At 47.0% G+C, this 12,932-nt stretch overlaps 1 long non-coding RNA gene across 1 annotated transcript in view; it reads right to left on the bottom strand.

Annotated features, from left to right (window-relative positions):
* The window catches only part of LOC310669784, a 35,891-nt gene that overhangs the window by 9,546 nt on the left and 13,413 nt on the right, over positions 1–12,932 (bottom strand). The window lies entirely within an intron of this gene.

Here is a 12,932-nt window from a genome sequence, read left to right as displayed (position 1 = left end):
CTTAGTACAGTGGTACCTCGGGTTAAGTACTTAATTCGTTCCGGAGGTCCGTTCTTAACCTGAAACTGTTCTTAACCTGAAGACCACTTTAGCTAATGGGGCCTCCTGCTGCTGCCGCGCCGCCAGAGCACGATTTCTGTTCTCATCCTGAAGCAAAGTTCTTAACCTGAAGCACTATTTCAGGGTTAGCGGAGTGTGTAACCTGAAGCGTCTGTAACCTGAAGCATATGTAACCCGAGGTACCACTGTACATAACAGGAAAGGACATAGCTCAGCAGCAGAGAATTTGCTTTGCACGCAGAAGGTCCCAGTTTCAATCCCTAGTAACTCCAGACAGGACTAAAAGAGACCCCAGTTTGAAATTCTGGAAAGCGCCTGCCAGTCAGTGTAGACAATACAGAGTTAGATGGACCAAAGGCCTGACTTGCAATAAAGACAGCTTCTTATATTCTTATTTACTTCAGCCCTTTGTTTTAAACAAATGAGGATTAGAATCTCACATCTGCAAGTACAGCTGGGAATATCCTCTGCCTGAAATCCTGCAGAGGTGCTTCCAGTCAACACAGACAGTGCTCAACTGGCTGCACCAAGGATCTGACTTGGTGCACGACAGCTTCCAATGTCTCCACCCTGTGATTAGTCATTTCCATTAGCTGTGTTTCCTGCATTGCAAGGGATTGGACTAGATGACCCTTGGGGTCCCTTCAAATTCCACAGTTCTGTGATTCTATGATTCTGCCCTCACAGCAGCCAGCCACAGACAGTGCAACTTGCACCAGATTTCATTCTTACCACCTGGTGGAAAAGGAATGACAGGAAGAAAGAATGAATGGGGAAGGGGTAAAGTACAGTCCAAAGAAAGGTGAAAACTTTTAATGCAGCAGCTGAACAGCTTGGCAGGGCTGACTGGAAATTCCTAAACTTATGAACATGAGGTAATCCTGACGTAGGTGAGATATGAAGGTGGGGTACGTCCTCAGAGAAGAGTTCGAAGTCTGCTCGACTCCTCCAGGGTCGACATCACGGTCTTCAATGATCAGACTCCAAAATTTGCCAGAAGAGACCCACTTCTTTCCAGCAAAACATCTCATCCAGGAACAGTATGGCTCAAGCTGAGCCTAAGTTGCTCTCCAACTAAGAAGTTATACCGGGGGGGGGGGCGGGGAGGAGGGAGCAGACGAGGAAGACAGAAACGAAGGAGAGCCTGCTAGCCCATCTAAGACGAGCATCCTGTTTTCACAGTGGCCAACCAGATGCCCCAAATGGGAAACCCACAAGCAGGACACGAGCACACAAAAAATATTCTCCGTTTTTTGTTCCCCATTATCTGGTATTCAAAGGTAGGCTGACCTTGACCATGAAGGTTCTGCTGTCACAATAGCAAAAGCTCTGCTGGGTCAGGCTAATGGGCTGTCTAGTCCAGCATCCTGTTTTCACCATAGTCACCCAAATGCCTATTATGGGAAACCAGGGACGTGGGTGGCGCTGTGGGTTAAACCACAGAGCCTAGGACTTGCCGATGAGAAGGTCAGTGGTTTGAATCACCGTGACGGGGCGAGCTCCCATTGCTCAGTCCCTGCTCCTGCCCACCCAGCAGTTTGAAAGCATGTCAAAGTGCAAGTAGATAAATAGATACCGCTCTGGCGGGAAGGGAAACGGTGTTTCCATGCGCTGCTCTGGTTTGCCAGAAGCGGCTTAATCATGCTGGCCACATGACCTGGAAGCTGTACGCTGGCTCCCTTGGCCAATAAAGCGAGATGAGCGCCACAACCCCAGAGTCGGCCATGACTGGACCTAATGGTCAGGGGTCCCTTTACCTTTACCTTTACCCCAGCATCCTGTTTTCACCATAGTCACCCAAATGCCTATTATGGGAAACCAGCAAGCAGGATCTGAGCACAAGAGCACTATCCTCTCCTATGGCTTCCAGCAACTAGGATTCGGAAACATTGCTGTCTCTAGTCTCCACAGTTCTAAATATAGGGCTGACATCAATAGGAACAAAGGAAAGCTGTCTTCTACTGAGTCAGACCACTGGTCCATCTAACTCAATGCTGTCTACGCTCCTTGGAAATGCCTCTCTGGAGTTTCAAGGAGGGGACATTCCCAGCCCTACTGGAGATGCCATAGGGGGTTGAAGCTGGGACCTTCTGCATGCCAAGCAGATGTTCTGCCACTGAGCTCTGCGTGTGCAAGAGCACAGCCCTAGTTTACGCCATCTTTTATCTATTAGCGACTGTTCTTCCCAATTGCAGCACAATTTCTATCATCATAAACAGGAAATTCCACACACAAAAGGGTGTGTATGGAGACAAGTGTGCTTGCTCCACCTCCTATCCCCATAGCCCTTTGTGCATTCAAAGACCACCATCTGAAGTGGGGCTCCTTGCTTCTACTTGGTGTGATACAGAATTAATGGACACAACTACCTTAGGTCCATTAATTTCAATGCCTATATGACGCAATCGCCTGCAAGGCAATAAACACTCCTACTGAAATAATTGCAGCTAGGTTAGAAATGTATTATCAATTTCAGTGGGTCTACTGATATTAGTAGGACCAACACTGGATAACACCCAGTTTGGTTTACATTTCCCAACTCAAAAAAACCCTTTATGGATTAAAAACACACGCTGGACATTCCTGACTGTATCTCAGTGTGGCATCCTGTTCTCCGGAAGTTTGAACAGAAGACTGGGATCCAGGAAAAAATAGCAGCTAAAGGGGTGGGGGGTTGTGGCTTCAATGCACTGCAGTTGTCAACAGGCTTGCCAGAATAACAAAGCCATCTCCAGTCAAACACATGGAGAGCAGATTGTCGCAAACCAAATTAATAAACTGGGGGGGGGGGAGGTTTTCCTGCAGTGCGAGGGCTTGATCCTATAAAGAGCTGATGAGTACAGTTGGCTGACGTTTTTTATCTGCTAGTGGAGAGCATGACAAAAAGCATTATGATCTAGAGGCAGGGAAAGAGAGAGCTGGCAGATTCGTGAGATTGTTCTGATGCAACCTGCGAGGCAGAACATCTATCGCTAGGCTAGGCTTGGGAAGAATTTCGCCTGGTTCCCATTTTGAAGTGAACTGACCCAATTTGCCCCTCTTGAACAATCCACACTATACATTTGAAGCAGTGCCATGCCACTTTAAACAGCCATGGATTCCCACAAAGAATCCTGGGAACTATAGTTTGTTAAGGCTGCTGAACTGCAATATCTACATCTGATGGGCACCATGGTTTTCTTTCCAGTAACCAAAAGCAAGCTGGTCTAAAAAGAAGGATAAAAACAAAAATATAATCAGCAGTTAAAAATGTTCATTATGAAATCAAATTACATATCTGGGTACGCTTGCCTAAACACCCCCCCCCCCAATTATTAGCTATTTGTTTATTAACTGTGTAAATGTCTGGTGACCTGACCTCAAAAAGGATATTGTAGCGTTACAAAAGGGTAATCAAAATGATCAAGGGGATGGACCAACTGCACAAATCTTGCAGAGTTTGGGACTTGTGGGGGGGGGGCATTGGAGAGAGGACAAGACAACATGTTAGAAATTTATAAAATTATGCCAGGTATGTAGAAAGTGGATAGAGAAGGGAATTCCTCTCTCACTCCCAACAATAGAACTCACGGACATTCAATGCAGCTGAATGTTGGAAGATTGCCGGTGGATAAAATAAAGTCCTACTCCATGCAATGTATAGTTAAACTGTGGAACTCACTCCCACAGGAGGCAGTGATGGCCACCGATTGGGATGATTTTTAAGAAGACACTGGAGAGATTCATGGAGGAGAGGCCTATAAATGGTTACCAGCCACAGTGGCTGCGCTTTGCCTCCACAGTCAAAGACAATAAATGCTTCTGAATACCAGTAGCTGGAAACCACGGGAAAGGAGAGGGCTCTTGCACTTGGCTCCTCCTTGTGGGCTTCCTATTGGGGCATCCGGCTGCCTACTCTGAGAATGATCCAGCAAGTACTTCTTATGTCCTTATGATTGAGGTCGTTCCAAGCTGCCTTTTATCGTACAACACCTTGGGATGGTTTACAATGAAAAGAGAATTGTGTTTTTTAAAAATAAGTACCGGTAAAAGAGGGACGCAGGTGGCACTGTGGTCTAAACCACAGAGCCTAGGGCTTGCCAATCAGAAGGTTGGTGGTTCGAATCCCCGCAACGGGGTGAGCTCCCGTTGTTCAGTCCCTCCTCCTGCCCACCTAGCAGTTTGAAACCATGTCAAAGTGCAAGTAGATAAATACCGTATTTTTCGCCCCATAGGACGCACCGCCCCATAGGACGCACCTAGGGTTTTTTTGGGGGGGGAATAAAGAAAAAAAAATTATTCCCCCCCCCCGGCGCGGGGCTGGCGCAGGGGAAGCCCGAGCTTCCCCGACCCCAGCCCCGAGGCCAGCCTGCTATCCGCAAGCCTAGGGAGCCCGGCGGGAAGTCGCGCCGGTCTCCCCAGGCTTGCGGAGAGCTGCACGAAGCCTGGGCGTGCTCTTCAGCGCGCCCCAGGCTTTGGAATGCAGGCAGCTCTGCGCAGCTCTTGGGAGCCAGGCGTGAAGTCGCGCCAGGCTCCCGAGGGTTGCGCGGACTTCCTGAAGCCTGCATTCGCCCCATAGGACGCACACACATTTCCCCTTCATTTTTGGAGGGGGAAAAGTGTGTCCTATAGGGTGAAAAATACGGTAGGTACCACTCTGGTGGGAAGGTAAACGGCGTTTCTGTGCGTTGCTCTGGTTCGCCAGAAGTGCATTAGTCATGCTGGCCACATGACCCGGAAGCAGTACGCTGGCTCCCTCGGCCAGTAAAGCGAGATGAGCACCAGAGTCATCCGCGACTGGACCTAGCGGTCAGGGGTCCCTTTACCTTTACTGGTAAATACCAGCAGGGACTGGAAGGTGGGTTTGACTTGGCAAATGAAGGGGACCCAGCTCTTCCATCAATCAACAGCAAAGCGTTCAAAGATGCAGCCAGGGGCAGGGTGCCCAGGTCTTCTGCTGCCTTTGCTCTTTTTCAGAGGTGGGGGAAAACACGGGAAAAACACGTTCCAACTTAATCATAATCCACCCCTGGCAGAAGGTACAGTGTCAGGCAAATGAAGGCAGGGTTTTGATGTGTGTGGCCTGGAGCGAAAGGCCTTCTAATCTCAATGACACGCCTCCAAGTTGTGGCGGGGGGTGGCTGGTGAGTGGGAGATCATTTCCCTCCCCACATCCAACCACCTGACTTTCTTTTCACTGCCTCAAATGCAAGTCTGCAATCAGCTTTGCATCTTGCATTGTGACATTTCGTGTGGGAATGTAGAAGCTGCTCTGGGAGGGAGGTGGTTGTTGTTTTGTACAAAACAAGTCTGCTAAGGAGTTTTCAATCGAGAAGACCCATTGACCCATTCTGCCAATTTGAGGGACGGAAAGAGCATACCTGGACTTGCAGACTAGCCCAATTGTACAGCTTAAGCAAACAGAATTGTAGAGTTGGCAGGGATCCCAAGTGTCATCTAGTCCAACCTCCTGCAATGCAGGAAGCACAACTAAAGAATTTTATTGTACCAAAGTGAGTGCACTGAGCCTGGATAGCTCAGTTGGTTAGAGTGTGGTGCTGATAATGCCAAGGTTGCAAGTTTCTGCATTGCAGGGGACTGGACTAGATGATCCCCAGGGTCCCCTCCAACTCTACAACTCTACTATTCTATGATTTCCATTGGTGAATCCAGTACTGTCAACAATGACTGGCAGGGACTTTCTAGGGTTTCAGGCAGGGGACATTCCCAGCCCTACCTGGAAGTGCTCTGGGAACCTGGGGTCTTCATGCAAAGTAGATGATATGCCACTGAGCTATATCTGCTTCAACTAAACATTGTAGTCATTATTGTTCTGCCTCTGACATTGGAGATGGAGGGGATCTGGAAATCTGCCTAAAATGTTGCTTCATCTGGCTCAACAATCTCCAGGGTTTCAGGCAAGGAACATTTCCAGCCCTACCTGGAGATGTTGCAGGTTGAACCTTGGGCTTTCCGTATAAAAGCAGATGCTCTTCCACAGAACTATAGCTCTTTGCCAAAAAAAACCAATGTAAGATTCTAGTCCTCATTGTTTTCTATAAGCGAAATAATAACACAGAAGACCAATGTTCTATGTTGACAGGCAGCAGTGGCTCCACAAGGTCTCAGGCTGGGGTCTCTCTCAGCCCTACCTGGAAATGCCATTGGGAAACTTCTGCATGCCCAGCAGATGTGCTGTCCATGAGTATGGATATCCTCCCCCATCAAACCCTTCTGCTCCACCACACAGCCTCTCCATGATGTTATTTCTCATTGATCTCCTTAGTTGTTTTTTTATTATTATTAAGTTATGTATTTTTGAGTTTTTAACTGTAAGTCACCCTGGGATCCTCAGATGAAGTGTGTGTGTGTGTGTGTGTGTGTGTGTGTGTGTGTCTGTGTCTGTGTAATAAATTAATATATAAAGTTAACAAATAAAATAATGATAATAAAATTTCCAGGTCCTCGACTCACAAGGAGCAGCTGTTTGGCCTTATTGGAAAACACTTTTTTTTGGTCTTTTAATATTTTCGGGAGGGAGGTGGTGGAGATTGTACATTACAAAAAGCTGTTTTAATTGTCTCTGCTTGGCCTCGACCAGCTGGCAGACACTCTCCTCCGAAAAGCGTGTGTTGATTCTGATCAGATGTCTAACATTTTCCACAGGAGATGCCAAGTTGAGGAACATTTTTCCCCTCTTTGGAAAGTGGTGGAGATGACCATGTAACACTGGTTATGGGGCAGCTCAGAAAAATGCAACAAATGAATAAATAAGAGTAGAAAGGAAACCTGGGCAAAAGAGGAAGCAAAAGCAAATACATAAAGATCGCTGGATGGAAACAGGGGCTGTTTCATAGAATCATGGAATTGTTAGAAGAGGCCCCATGGGCCATCTACCTCAGTAATGCTGTAGACTCAGCACACTGTAATGTAATGCTATAGACTCACAGCTAAGGACAGTTGGCTCTTCTACCTCTGCTTAAAAGCCTCCCAGGAAGGATAGTCCACCATCTTCCTAGGGAGTCCGTTCCACTGTTGACCAGCTCTTAGTCTCAGAAAGCCATATCTTCCTAACAGCTCAAGTGTCCACTTGCTGCAGGCACAGAAAGACCAAATCACATAACACAATAGCCATAGTTCCAAATCCAAGAAGCAGAGCCAGGCCAAACATAGGTCAGGTTCCATCAAAGCAAAGTGAGGCACAACTGAGGGTTTTGCCTAGATCAAAAGAAGGCAGAATCCCGAATGTAAAGAAGCATGGCGGATCAGCATTGGAGCCTAGGCTAGAGGTCAGGCAAGACTGATTGGGGCATAGGATAAATAGGACTGCAGCTTCCTTTCAGCACCTAGCCCTGTGCCTGATGCACAGTGCCTCTGCCCTCAAAGGATCTTAGCCTCTTTCGTAGGAACTGTGGACTCTTGGGGGCCTGGGGGAGGCTGCCAAACCCTCTGAGTGTCCCTATTTTACAGGGACAGTCCTGGATTTAAAGAAGCCATCCTGGTTTCTGATTTGACCCTGGAATGCCCTGCTTTCCCTTAGCGCATCCCTATTTTTCATTGGAGAAATGTAGGAGGGTATGGTAGGATGTCACTATTTTCATCGGAGAGTGTGGAGTTATCTGACCCCCAAGCCTTCGAAAGTCAGCCCTGTATAGGGAAACATTTTAAAAAATGTTTAATGTTTTACTATGTATTTATATATGCTATTATTATTGAATAGGACACCCCCATTTTCAATGCAGAAATGTTGAAAGGTATGGGGTCTGCTATGTCCTCTAAGCTGGAGTCCTCAGAGTCTGAAGACTGTGTTGCTATTAATTTATAAAGCCCTTAACAACTTGGGACCAGTTTACCTGTGAGATCCCCTTGCCCCATATACTCTCACTCAACTGCTTCAGTCCGCAGAACTGGCCCTTTCACAGCTGCTACGTAATGCCCACTCTGCATCTGTAAGAATTTAATCTTTTACTATGGTGGCACTTTGGAACTCGCTGCCTAGTGACAACAGGCAGGCACCTTCCGCTGTACTTTCTTTGATGCCTGCTAAAAACATTTTTTGTTTAGACAAGCCTGCCCAGACATGCAGAATGTTGATGTGTGTTTAAATCTGTTTTTAATTTGTTGCTGTTTTCATTTGCATTTTATTTTTTGGAATGTTTTTAAATAGTTGTTCTCAACTGTTTTTATTGAAGTAGATCAAGCAATACAGTAAAAAAAATAACTATTCTACCAGCCAAATATTAAGTCTCTTCTATATATACTACAGTGCTTTTTTCCTTTTTTTAAAAAAAAAACAAGCAGTGTATAAATTTTAAATAAATAAAATTGTAATGCAAGAGAGTAGCTGCCATTGAGATCTCCTGTGATGTTGGAACTGCCCAGGTGGTGGGGATACCTCAAGCTGTTTCGCCTTTTGTTCTGTTCAGATATATCCTCTTACTCTATGGCCTCTTCGCTTGCGGACAGGGAGCCCACACACTGCCTTCCCAAAGCTCAGCACCTCGCTTACCTGGTTTTGGAAAGGCAGGGCGAGAGCAGCAGGGGAGGGCGACAAATGTTGCTGAGGGCCTCCAAAAAAGGCCTAGAGGTCTGCATGTGGCCCTTGGACCACGCGTTGGACCACCCTGATGTAGGTTATATGAGGCTGCTTATCCCACACCACTTGCAAATCAAGTGATCTGCTATTGGTCTACGTCCCTTCTCCCCAAGAAGCCTTAAGATTCTAGTCCTGTTTTGAATAAAGGGCTGAATTAAATAAGAATACAGAGAGATGCCTTATACTGAGTCAGAACATTGATCTACCTAGTTCAGTATTGTCTACACTGTCTGGCAGCAATTCTCCAGTGTTTCAGACAGGGATTATTCCCAACCTTACCTGGAGATGCTGCTGGGATTGAACCTTGTATAAAGTAGAAATCACTGCCACTGAAATGTGGCTCTATAGTAAGGAATGGAGAAGACTGTGCAGGACTGACGAGAGAAGGAGAGAGGGATGGAAACAGGCAGTCTCTCTCTCTCCTTGAACACTGACGCCACACTCCTACTTTCAAAGGTAATAAGGGAAGGGAAGGCTCCCCGAGGAGCAGTTAAAAACAGAGAGATGTTGGCAAGCAGGGAGGATCCAGCATCTGCTTCATTTGAAAACACACGTCGGAGAAACATAATCACTCCCCATAACTGCCGACGTGCTCTCATTGGATGCTGTCTGTCGAAAGTCCTGTCGGCCTGCTTTGTGGGGCGAAAAGGAAGGTGGTGAGCATCTGCAGGAGGGGATTACAATCAGGATGTAATTTAGCAAGGTTTCTGCATCGGCTGGAAGGCGCCGTTGCAAACCCCCTTCCCTCACCCCGAACATCGTGCAACGAAGTAATGCAATCAGTGCAGCGTCAGAAGCAGGGCTGGAAAGGCATCAAGCCCAACCCTTTTCTCCGTGAAGAATGCAGCTCCAGAGCATGACCTCAGGGGCCAGGGGGCCAGTCCCAGGAGGTGGCGTAAGAACATAGAAAGAGCCTGGGTGCTGGATCAGGCCAAAGGGGGCCCATCTAGTCCAGGATCCTGTTCTCATAGTGGCCAACCAGGTGCCTCCTTTGGAAAGTCACCAACTTTCCAAAGGCTTTAAAAGAAGACTGGAGGCTTTAAAAGAGGGTTTTGGAGGGATTCACAGAGGAGGGTGAGGCTATCAATGACTATGTTCCGCCTCCACAATCAGGGGCAGCAATGTTTCTGAACACCAGTTGCTGGGAACTGTGTGAAGGGAGAGGGCTCTCCTGCTCAGGACCTGCTTGCAAGATTCCCATTGGGGCATCTTGTTGGCCATGGTGAAAACAGGGAGCTGGACTTTATGGGCCACCAGCCTGATCTAGCAGGGCTGTTCTTATATTTTACCTTCACTGCTGGAGTCAGAACACCTCTGAATACCAGTTGCCAGGAATCACTGTGAGAGGCCAGGATGCTTGACCAGAAGGCACATTGACTTGATCCCATGGGGCTCTTCTTATGTGCTTATGTTCCTCAGGTAGGGCTGGACCCAAAAGTCACTAAGAGGCAGATCCCCGAGCAAAGAGAACCTTATCGTCCTGCTGTCTTCTGAGAATGAGAACAACCTTAAGATGGGACCAGCTGTAAAGAAGATGGGGAGTCTTTAATTCCACCTGAGCTAATGGCAGCGAACACAAACAATAAGGCACTCGGTATGCAGGAACAGATGTTCCATAGGCAAACATGCCAGGGCAATTCCGAAAAGGACATCATGTAGTTCTGCATGTCTTAGGTGATTCAGATTCATTTTGACAGGATGCTCTGGTTGCAAAGTGGAGGGTGGAGCAGGCGGCAGCAGGAGCCTGAGGTGAACGCTCCTGTATCAAGAACTTCTCCCCCTCCCCCTAGGTGTCGGGAGGTCACTTTCCAATTTCCATAACCAGAGGGCATAAGCTTTCGTGACTCATGAATCACTTACGGGTTCCTGATGCAGAAGCGTCTGAGACGGTGCCCCCATTCCTCATTGCTAGAGACTGGGTGGAGGAAATCTTTTGTATCTGCTGCTGTCTGGAAAGTTTTATTCACCTGTTTGAAGAAGGCTCCCATCTCTCTCTCTCTCTCTCTCTCTCTCTCTCTCTCTCTCTCTCTCTCTCGGGGGCTTTAGAATTTCATTCTAAGAGGGTGCATGATTTAATTTCCCATTGCAAAGCATTCATGAGAGGCGCGTGATTCTATGCATTAAACATTTCTTCCAACCGAAGAGCCTGGCTGGATCAGGCCAATGGCCCATCTAGGCTAGCAACCTGTTCTCACAGTGGCCACTCAGATGCCCCCAATGGAAAGCCCAAAAGCAGGACCTGAGCACAAGAGCCCTCTCATCTCCCATGGCTTCTAGCAACTGGCATTCAGGAGCATTGCTGCCTCCAGCTGTGAAGGCAGAGCAGAGCCGTTGTGTCCAGTAGCATGGATAGCCTTCTCTTCCATGATTTTGTCCTATCTTCTTTTAAAGCTACCCATGTTGGTGGTTATTACTGCATCCTGTGGGAGTGAGTTCCATAGTTTAACTCTGTTCTGTGTGAGCAAGTCCTTTCTTTTCTCTGTCCCGAGTCTTCTAGCATTCAGCTTCATCAGATGACCACAGGTTCTGGTGTTGTCTATTCTTTCTACACCATCCATCATTTTATCTTATTTTATCTATTTTATCTTCTGTCATATTGCTTCTTACTTGCCTTTTCTCTAAACTAAGAAGCCCCAAAAGCTGTAATCTTTCTTCATAGGGGAGTTGCTCCATCCCCATTCTGCTGTACTTTCTGATCTTAAAAAAAGTCCTATATGATATTATTATTATTATTATTATTATTATTATTATTATTATTTTATGGCTTGTTAGTCACTTGTTACCCAAAGGTCTCTAAGCAATTTGACAACACATTAAAAAATCCAGATGAATACATTATGCCATTGAAAACAGAATAAATCTTTGGGGGCATGACCAAACTGACTGTATCTAGCAATACAACTTTGTGGTCTTTAACCCCTTCATGCACTAAGTAGCAGTTGTGTATAGTTATGTATGACAGCAATATCCCACCAAAACAACCTCCCTCCAACAGCCACAGGAATCTTGGGCAGCAAACTGAAGATCTTAGGCCGTAGCCACACCATGCATTTAAAGCCCCACTTTTAAGTCATGGCTTCCCACAAAGCATCCTGGGAAGTGCAGTTTGTTAAGAGTGCTGAGAGTTGTTAGGGGGCCCCTGTTTCCCTCCCAGAACTACAATTCCCAGAGTGGTTAAACAGTCAATTCCTCTTCCAGGAAAGTCTGTGAACCATAGCTCTGGGAGGACTTGGGGGATGTGGGGGGATGTCTCCTAACTACTCTCAATAACCTTAGCAAACTATAGATCCCTGCATTATTTGGCAGAAGCCATGACTGTTGACAGTAGTATCGTAATGCTGTGTGAATGTGGCCATGTGTCGGGAGCTGGAGTCAGGAGCAGGTCAGCATTAAAACCCCCAGTGTCAGTGAAGTTAACTCTTTATTCATAGAAACCTAGGGTTGCCATACATCTGGAATTTCCCTGACGTATACGGAATACTGTATCCAAAAGCAGTGTCAGCTGAATGTCTGGGAAACTCTTAAGAAACCAAAATGTTGCAGGCCTAGTGATCGCAGCAACTCTTCCCAGTAGGTCTTGCCCCAATGAGGCAGTTGTGAGGACTGAAGATCCCCACGTTCCCACGCCGTCTAAGGCTCCTCCCCCAGCAACCCAAGGCTTTGTCTTCTTGCCTCTCGTTGCTCCACACTCTTTATTTCTCTGTGTGTTCTGGGAGAACAGAAGGAGGGGCCCAGGTTGCAGCAGGAGGGGGAGACTCCCTGGCTTCTTCAGCAGCCTGCCCCACCTCTGTCTCCTGGCTCCCTTTCCCTCCTTCCTCTGGACTGCTCTCTGCCACAGCCTCTTCCTGCTCACTAAACCCTTTCACCTCCTCAACTTCCAATATCTCATCCTCCCGGTCTGCCTTCTCTTCTCCACTCATTGTCATCCCACCATCAGCCCTTGGGCTCCAAGCATTCTTCCCCTGGGGGTTCCCTTGGGGTTTCCCTTGCTGGTGCCTCCCACCACTTATCTGCATGCAGCCAGTCCATGACACCATGGGGTGATTTCAGCAAATCAGGGATCACACAGCAAACATGATGGTGGGACAGGTACTACATGGCCTATCAGACTGAGTTACAGGATGATTTCAATGAATTATTATTATTATTATTATTATTATTATTATTCCCATCTGAGTAGGTTGCCCCAGTCACTATGGGTGGCTCCCAACAAAATATTTAAAACACCAAAAATTAAAAATTTCCCTATACAGGGCTGACTTCAAATGGCTTGTAAAAGCCAAATGGTTGTTTATTT

The sequence above is a fragment of the Podarcis tiliguerta genome, assembly GCF_965153285.1.
Source record: "Podarcis tiliguerta genome assembly, chromosome: Z".
Lineage (NCBI taxonomy): Eukaryota > Metazoa > Chordata > Lepidosauria > Squamata > Lacertidae > Podarcis > Podarcis tiliguerta.
This window is presented reverse-complemented; position numbering and strand designations above follow the sequence as displayed.